General features: G+C 39.9%; 1 pseudogene; it reads left to right on the forward strand.

Moving 5' to 3' along the window:
* The first annotated feature begins 6,064 nt into the window (after window positions 1–6,064).
* On the forward strand, window positions 6,065–6,867 carry LOC138398052 (large ribosomal subunit protein uL23 pseudogene; annotated as a pseudogene).
* The last annotated feature ends 2,019 nt before the right edge of the window (window positions 6,868–8,886 follow it).

An 8,886-nucleotide genomic window follows, 5' to 3' on the forward strand; every position in this document is an offset into this window, starting at 1 on the left:
GACAGCCTGCACTACCACTGGTCTGCCACCAGGACTTCGCTATCATGCTTGCGGGCTTTGGCATCATGGGACATGCCTGAGAGAAAATATTACTGCAAGGATAGGCAGGGGTGGCTCCATGTGCCCTGAATGACCCTCACTGAGTAGCTCAAGGATGAAATCATCAAAATCATCTGGCTGACTGAGTTCAACATACACAAAAGACAGATAGAGTGGAGGGTGGTCGCCTACCTCTCCCCAGACACAAGAGCCTTTGGTCTACAGATGGCAAAAGATCCACACTAGCATCCAACCTCCACCCAGAACCTGGATGTGCATCTAGTGAAGCTGCTGCTGCTGCCCTCCTTTTTCAGCAGGGGGACTTTTTTTGTTGTCCCTAACCCCATGCCACAGTTGCCCTTTGGCTTGAGCAGAGCTCTACCAAAGTATAACGCCCACAGTGGGGCCTAGAGCACTGAAAAACATCCCCATCTCCAAGTAGATTGACTTCAAATGAGAATGAGAAGAGGCCTGAATGTTTTAAGTGTGAGATTCTGTACCAGTCATCAATCTATCGCCTCTTGGCTCTAATTCGCCCTTCCTTGCCTGCTCTGAGATAATGGAGTTAGACTCTTAGTATCTCTCTTCTGCCAGATAGCAAAATGTTGACTTTGTCAGCAGAGGGTGCTGGAGGGGCACTGGAGGAAAAGGGATTTCTCATCCTGGTTTGGTGTGCTCCTCTCAGCAGGCTCCTGCAGTGCACGGAGGATAGCAGTGCCCCGCAGCCAGCACTAAGTGCCACCTCCCCAGGGACAACATTCCCCACCACCTTCTCAGGCTGCTTTGCAATGGAGTACCATGAGCTCAGCACCTCTCCACAAATGGCTCCCACAAAACCCCATCAGGGAGCTTTGCAGTGAGATCCAAGGTACAGTACCTCCCCATGGGCAGCTTCTCCCGGTAACTCTCTGGGTGGATTCCCAGTAAGTCCCACCAGCACAGGACCTCAGCAAACCTCTTCTCCATCCAGTGAGCCATGGCTGTACCCTCTCCAACGAGGGGCCTCTTCCTTGGATGCTCTGTCTCAGCCCTCAGAGTTGTGGCTGCTCCTTACATCTGCTGTTGTTCTATTCTTTAGCGTTCTTTTTACTTTTGACTAACCAATCTCCCATTACTCCAATCCCTGGTTCTAGTTAATGATCCTTTATTTCAATTTTTGCTCTGCAAATTACTATGTGGTATCTTTCTCCTGACTGGACTCCAAACTAACACAGATACCCAAATGCAAACATACACACCTGCTCCTTATCCCCCTCAAAACACAAAACACACACACACACACACACACACACACGCACTTGTACGAGACAAAGAGAAGATGAAATAGGGCAGAAGACACTGAGGGTACCCATGGCAACTCAACTTTACTGCAAAAAGAGATTCTCTAAAGAAAATGAAAAGGACCTCCGAAGGCAGAGTGATATAGACCAGAGAAAAAGACTTCCTGGCCCTCTTCAGAAACATGAAGAAAGGCACTAAGTTGCCTTCCATGGAGACATAGCAAAGAGGTACGCACTGCTTTGTACTTTGTGAGGATATCGGAGTGTCTCCAAGCCAGAGCACAGGAATAAGCCCAGGACTCACAGGTGAGCAATCAAAATACAGGTCCAATTCTACTGGTGGGGGATATTGGTGAGACCCTTAATTCAGCTCTGACTCATTAGGAAGAACCCCCAGGGGGCCTGGCATCTAGGACCCCAGACTGCCATCACCCTCAGCTAAGCACACTTTACCCAACTGCCAGGGCCCACCCTCCTGTCTCAGGAAGGCATTCCTGGGAGTTGACTCACCCCATTTATCAGTCCCTGGCTTTCAATTCCCCCTTTGCACCATCCTCTGCACTTAGTGGTTTTTAGTGCCTTACCTTCCTCTCTTCTCTTCCCCCATCCTCCTTGAAGGGAAGACTGTAAATGGCACAATACAATTCCTAGATATGTTTGCTTAAGAAAAAAAAACACTATAAATAATTATGAGGTAGAAATCATAAATGCATGGGTTAAAATGAATAAAAATGCTAACTACTCTAATGTTATGCAAATAGGTACTTGTGGCTTGTGATAAAAATTGCTGAAGACAGCTTCAGGCAGATTCAAAAAGTGCTGTATTTCAAATAACACAGATCGAGTGAAACAAAGCTGATGTGCTCAGAAAAAACTGGGTTAAAATGACACAGGCAGTGGTTCTACTGTTGGCAAAGATCCTGCTGTTGAAGACACATGTGAGGAACTTAAGTAAAACTAGGTCATGATATGTGGAAGAGAAAAACCCAGCAACATTCCTAAATGTTTATGTCGTTTTATATAATATGGGATTTTTATGAATAAGTGTTCAGTATAACAAAGTTTGTAAAAAGAGACATTTGACTGTTTTGTCTATATCCTTAGAAGTGTATGTTATATTCAATTTGGCCTTTAAAACATTTTAAAAATTTGTTTTCTTGGGAAAAAAAATAAAGGCCTTTCTTATATTCAGCATTGCCTAGTGTTCAGGCACATGAAGTATCCCATGAGCAGGGCAGCTAGCAATCACAAATAACTTGTCTCCTCCAATTCAAGGTAGAGCAAGCCAAGGATTGGGCCTTCCTCAAAGCTTCCTGCTTCAGGAATTTACTCATCCCTTGGAACTGGCAAGAACAGTGTCTGCGACCCCTTGACATAACTCTTTTTCCTCCCAGAAGACTAGTTAGTAGCCCCTGGCACAGAAGGTCTCATTTAAAAATTCTATCACAACCCATATACATCTCCAGAATGCCCAAAGCCTCTCTAAACTCCCTAATTTTTAAAAATCCCACTTAAAAACAGGCAAACAAATTGAACAGACTCTTCAACAAAGAAGTATATAGATGGAAAGTAAGCACATGAAAAGATGCTCAGTATCATTTCATTTGTATCACTGGCAGTTTCTTAGAAAGTTAAATGCACTCTTACCACATGGCACAAAAATTCCATTCCTGGGTATTTACTCAAGAAATATGAAAACATAGGACCACGAAAAAACCTTTACATAAATGTTTAGAGTGGATTTATTCATGATCACCCCAAACTAAGAACACCCAAATGTTTTTCAACCAGTGAATACATAACAAACTATGGTACATCCATATAATGTAATAAAAAGGAACTATTGATGCACATGACAATATGGAGGACTCTCTAATATGTTATGCTAAGTGAAAGAAATTAGACTTAAAAGGCTACATACTATATAAGTCCTGTTATATGACATTCTGGAAAAACCAAATGAAAGGGGCAGAAAAGTATTCAGTGGTTGCCAGTAGCTGCAGATGGGGAGAGGGATTGACCAAGAACGGGCACAAGTGAACCTTTGGGGATGATGACAATGTTCTACGTCTTGACTGTGGTGGTAGTCACATGACTATATGCATTTGTGAAAACTCATAGAACTGTATTCTAAAATGGTGAATTTTATTGTATGTCAGTTATAACTCAATTTTTTAAATATTAAAAGCAAAAACAAACTCCCCAAAAAACTCTGACCCAGAGTCAGCATGGCTGTTGTTGGTGGAGACTGCTAGCTTCTAGCTCCCGCAGCAGTGGGGTCACCAGCTAATCCCTGACATACTTGTGGTTCCAGGAGTCCTAAAGGATTGTGCGATGCTTTGTCTCTTCTCATAGACAGTCGTAGGGTGACGGTGAAAGCCATAAAGGAGGCAGGATACTACACAGGCAGGACAAGGAGAACTTTCTCTTCCTTTTCCTTCCTTTATTTCTCTTCTATTCTTCCTCCCTCTTCTGCCTTTTTCCCACAGCACTTATTTTTCTCTTACTTATTTTCCCTATTTACTCTCTAGCCAATGCCTTGTTAAAAGGGGTCTGCTGAGAGCTATGTTGAATAGGGCAAAAGGAAGCATTTGTTTCTGATCGGTAGTATACCGGTAAATGATTAACAACCAGCTCTCTGAAACACACACACACCCATGAAAGTTTTCTTTAAATTTTACTGATATAAAGAGTACACAGTTTATAAACAGTTTATAAATAGTAGATAGTTTATAAATATTAGTAAAATCTATAATAATTTAAATATGTATTTCATATAGCCAATTGTTTCTTAAGGAATGTTTCATTGATTTTTGCTGAGCTATTGTATCCTGCTTTTAAATAACAAGCAAGTGTAGTTTCGACAAGAATCTTGGTTGATATTTTCTTTGACATTAATAAGTAAGATGAAAGTGAAACAACAAAGATATGTGTTGTAACTTTACTCATTTGTCAATGGTGGGAGTGATGTGGATAAATTTGATAATGGTTTTTGAACACTGGAAGAATATTTCCTCAATCTTTACATTATTCACAATGTAACAGCTATAGACATGACATACTTTTAAGTTTAATCTACAGTATTAATATTTTCTCCATCACTAGACAATCAACAAAGCGATAAATCAAGCCCAGATTTGGAGCATTTGTTGATGTCCGTGGTATAAATATTTTCACCCTGGCCAATTTCAAACTATCAATGTAATATCACTGAAGGCAGAGTTAGGAAAAGATGTGTTCCAGCACAAACATTAGACAGGATTTCCACCAAACAGACACAAGAGGTGGAATAACGTCAAGAATATAGAAAATAACAAAATGTAATAAAATGATTTAAAAGTGATGAGTTTTTAGGCAGGTAAAGAAACTTCAACTTTGAGAAAAAAGACAAAAAAGTGATGACTTTTGAGTATTTATTACCTTTGTTTTCAATGTAGTTAATTGAATTATAATTTTATATTATTTAATTTTTAACAATGTGTTTAATAGCCAGCTCATGAAATCTCTGAAATACAACAATCAACTCCCTCTCACTTCTTTGGCCTGGCTGCAGCCCACTAAAGGTACAAGTCTATTGACCCCTCCCCCACCCCAATACCTGGGGCAGCCATAGCAGCATGAAGGGAGGGTGGATGCCAACATATGTCGTTTCTCTCAAACTCTGCTACTCTCAGCATGTTGTTGGGGCTGCTTTGCTCTTGCGGGGTGTTACCCTGAGCTGTTCAGGCTGATTGTTAGAGCTGAATTATCAATGTCATCAGCCAAACCATAAACTATATGAAGAAATGAATGTGGGTTTCAGTGAAATAAATGGTTTGGATTTCTTCATTTAGTTTCATTCATTAATATAGTCTAGTTTTTCTAAATGAGACTTATTGTTGGGGGCAAAATTATTATTCTCAAACGCCTTCCATTTTAAAGTAAATCTGGAAAGATATTCATCAAAATGTTAACAATTATCTTGGATGGTGAGATTTTTTTTCTTTCTTCTTCTTGTGATTTTTTTGGAATTTCCAAATTTTCTACCATAAATATATAACACTTTGGTAATATGAAAAAAATTGAGACAAATCTTTAATAACTGCTTTCAAACTGCGTTGGTGCTGTTCCCTTAAAAACTAGAAGAGTACATAGCATTTTCCATAAAAGAATGCTGAGGGAAACAGACATTACTATGCTCAGTTTCATTTAAAAGCCAGATGTCCAGAAATTGAATATGGCTAATTATCAATTTCCACCCAGATGGAGTGTTTTCTTTTTTTCCTGTCATTAGACAGAGAAGCAGAGCATCTTTGGCTGCTTACTTTATTACATTCAGTCATTTTAGTTGGAAAGCTTCAAGAAATAGGTGGAGGCTGGGTGAGGTGACTCACACCAGTAATCTTAGCACTCTGGGATGCTGAGGCAAGAGGATCACTTGAGGTAAGGAGTTCGAGACCAGCCTGAGCAAGAGCAAGATCCCATCACTACAAAAAATAGAAAAATTAGCTGGGCATGGTGGCATGTGCTGGTAGTCCCAGCTATGCTGGAGGCTGAGGCAGGAGGATCACTTGAGCCCTTGAGGTTGCAGTGAGCTATCATGACACCACTGTACTCTAGCCCAGGTGAAATTGTTGGCAGATTGCTGGCAGGATTCAGTTCCTTGTGAACTGCTGAACTAAGAACCTCAGTTCCTCACTGGCTTTTGGGCAGAAGGCTCCCTCAGCTCCATGCCATGTGGGCCTCTTCATAAGGCAGTTCACAACATGGCAGCTGGCTTCACTCAGAGTAAACAAGTGAGAGAAATACCCAAGACACTTGTTTTCTGTCTCTTAGGGCTCACCACTCTTCATTGCTGGTTGTCCAGTTCCTCAAACAACATTGTTTCACATATTTTGTCTAGTTGTTTTTTTTTTTTTTGTGGTTGATTAAAGCATGCGGGTATATTTGGTATTTGTCACTCTATCTTGTCCAGAAGTGGAAGTGTCTGAAAGTCTTTTATTAATAGTCCTATCATACTTCCGTGCTAGAAACAAATTAAATTATTTATTATATTTTAGCACAAGGTGGTGCTGAGGGCAAAGAGGGAAGCTCCTGTCTCTCTCAAAGCCAAGCCAAAGAAAATCTTTGATGGCCAAGACAGCAGTGCTGAAAGGTGTCCACAGTCACTAGAAAAAAAAAAAAATTCACACATCACCCATCACATATCACCCACCTTCCAGCAGCCCAAGACACTGCAGCTCCAGAGGCAGCCCAAATATCTTCTGAAGAGCACCCCCGGGAAAAACAAGCTTGACACTATGACATCATCAAGTTCCCCCTGACCACTGATCCATCCACAAAGAAGACAGACGACAACACACTCATCATGTTCATTGTGGATGCCAAAGCCAGTAAGTACCAGATCAAACAGGCTGTGAAGGAGCTCTGTGACACTGATGTGGCCAAGATCAGCACCCTGATCAGGCCCAGTGGAAAGCAAAAGGCATATGTTCGACTGGCTCCTGATTATGATGCTTTGGATGTTACCAACAAAATTGAGATATCTACATTAAGTCTAGCTGGCTAATTCTAAATATATATCTTTTCACTATAAAAAATTATGTTTTATTTTTTGTGACTGCAAGGCAATAAATGTTAAATGTTATTCTTACGGACTGAATTAGCAGAAAAATTATTAGTAATGCATGATTGAGTCAAACAGCATAAATATAATACATGATTTGACTAATAATTATTATGTATAACTAATGATTAGAACACAAAAAGTAAAATTCATTAGAAACCAATGTCTTAATGAGATGGACTGGGGGCATTTATGGGACATTAATTAATGTTAAATTATTGCTTTGCTTGGCATCCAGGGCGAGAGATCATAGAAGGGCATGGGTAAGAGAAATGCTGCTCTTTGGGAAAGTAGAGGGAGGGCTGTGGTGAAAATGGAGGCGAGGAAGGAGAACCAGCATGATTGAGGATGCCTTTTCAGGCAAATCAATCTTAAAGAGAGGTCCAATTCATGTCTGGACTGGAGTGCATCCTCCACCTTGGTTCATCCATCACTTCCTGTCTTCCAGATATTTGCCAAATTTCTCATCAGCTAATGGAACATTCTTCCATTCTCAGTAGTCATGGATTTATTCCCTTTTAGGTACACTTACCAACCAGGGAGCAAATCCAGTTTTTATTAGGAATGGGTGTTGGATTTTGTCAAATGCTTTTCCTGTGTCAAATAATATGATTACATATGACTTTTCTTCTTTAGCCTGTTGATATGTATATTACAATGTAGTAGATTACATTGATTGATTTTCAAATGTTGAACTAGCCATGCATACCTGGGATAAATCCTACTTGGTCAGGTGGTATATTTTTAAAAATACTCTGTTGGATTTGATTTGCTGCTACAGTTGACCCTCTGTATCCATGGGTTCTGCATCTGTAAATTCAACCAACCTCAGATCAAAAATATTCAGAAAAAAACAACAGAAAATAGTAATACAACAGTAAAAAAATAATACAAATAAACCAATACAGTATAATAACTATTTACACAGAATTTACATTGCGTTAGGTATTACAGTCATGACAGTCAATCAATGACAGACCGCATATACAATGATGGTCCCAGAAGATTATAATTCCACATTTTTCCTGTACCTTTTCTATGTTTAAAAATACAAATACTTCCCATTGGGTCACAACTGCCTACAGTATTCAGTACAGTAGCCTGCTCTATAGGTTTATAGCCTAGGAGCAATAGACTATATCATAGAGCCTAGGCATGTAGCAAGCTATACCACTGGGGTTTGTTTAAGTACATGCTATGATGTTTACACAATGACAAAATCATTTAACAACACATTTCTCAGAGCATATCACCGTTGCTAAGCGATATATGACTATATAAGTAATCTAGAGATGATTTAAAGTGTACAAGAGGATGTGCATAGGTTATATGCAAATATGGCACCATTTTATATAAGGGATTTGAGCATATGTGAATTTTGGTATCTGCAGGATCTTCAAATGAATCTCCCATAGATAGTAAGGAAGGACAGTATTTTGTTGAGGATTTCTGTCTGTAGTTTTTTTTTTTTTTTATTGTACTGTCTGTCTAGTTTTGGGATCAGAGTAATACTGGTCTCATGAAATGAGTAAAGAAGTATTAATATTTTTTCTTCTTGCATTCTCTGGAAGAGATTGTATAAAATTGGTGCTAATTTTTCTCAAAATGCTTGGTAGAAATAGAAATCTGACATAAAAAATAGAGTCCTCCCCACCTGCAGCCCCAAACAAAGGCCTGAACACAGTATATACCTCAGTCCTCTGTTCCCAGAGATTCCAGCCTACCCCAGGAAAGAACTGTCCTGTATAAAGCAAAGCCAAGTCATCTCTCCCACCCAGAAATTCTTCTGGCAGCCAAGGCTGACCTAAGGGTTCCACTTGGCTTTAAAACTTGGAGTGGCTTCTGGATCCTGGAACACACTAATACACCAAGTTCAACCTCAGCACCAAGTCAGGTACGAAGGACTTGTCGTGTAGCATTTTCTCCATATCAAGTTTAAATTTCTGGAAATGAACCTTGTTT

Source organism: Eulemur rufifrons, chromosome 17 (genome assembly GCF_041146395.1).
Source record: "Eulemur rufifrons isolate Redbay chromosome 17, OSU_ERuf_1, whole genome shotgun sequence".
Taxonomy (NCBI): Eukaryota; Metazoa; Chordata; class Mammalia; order Primates; family Lemuridae; genus Eulemur; species Eulemur rufifrons.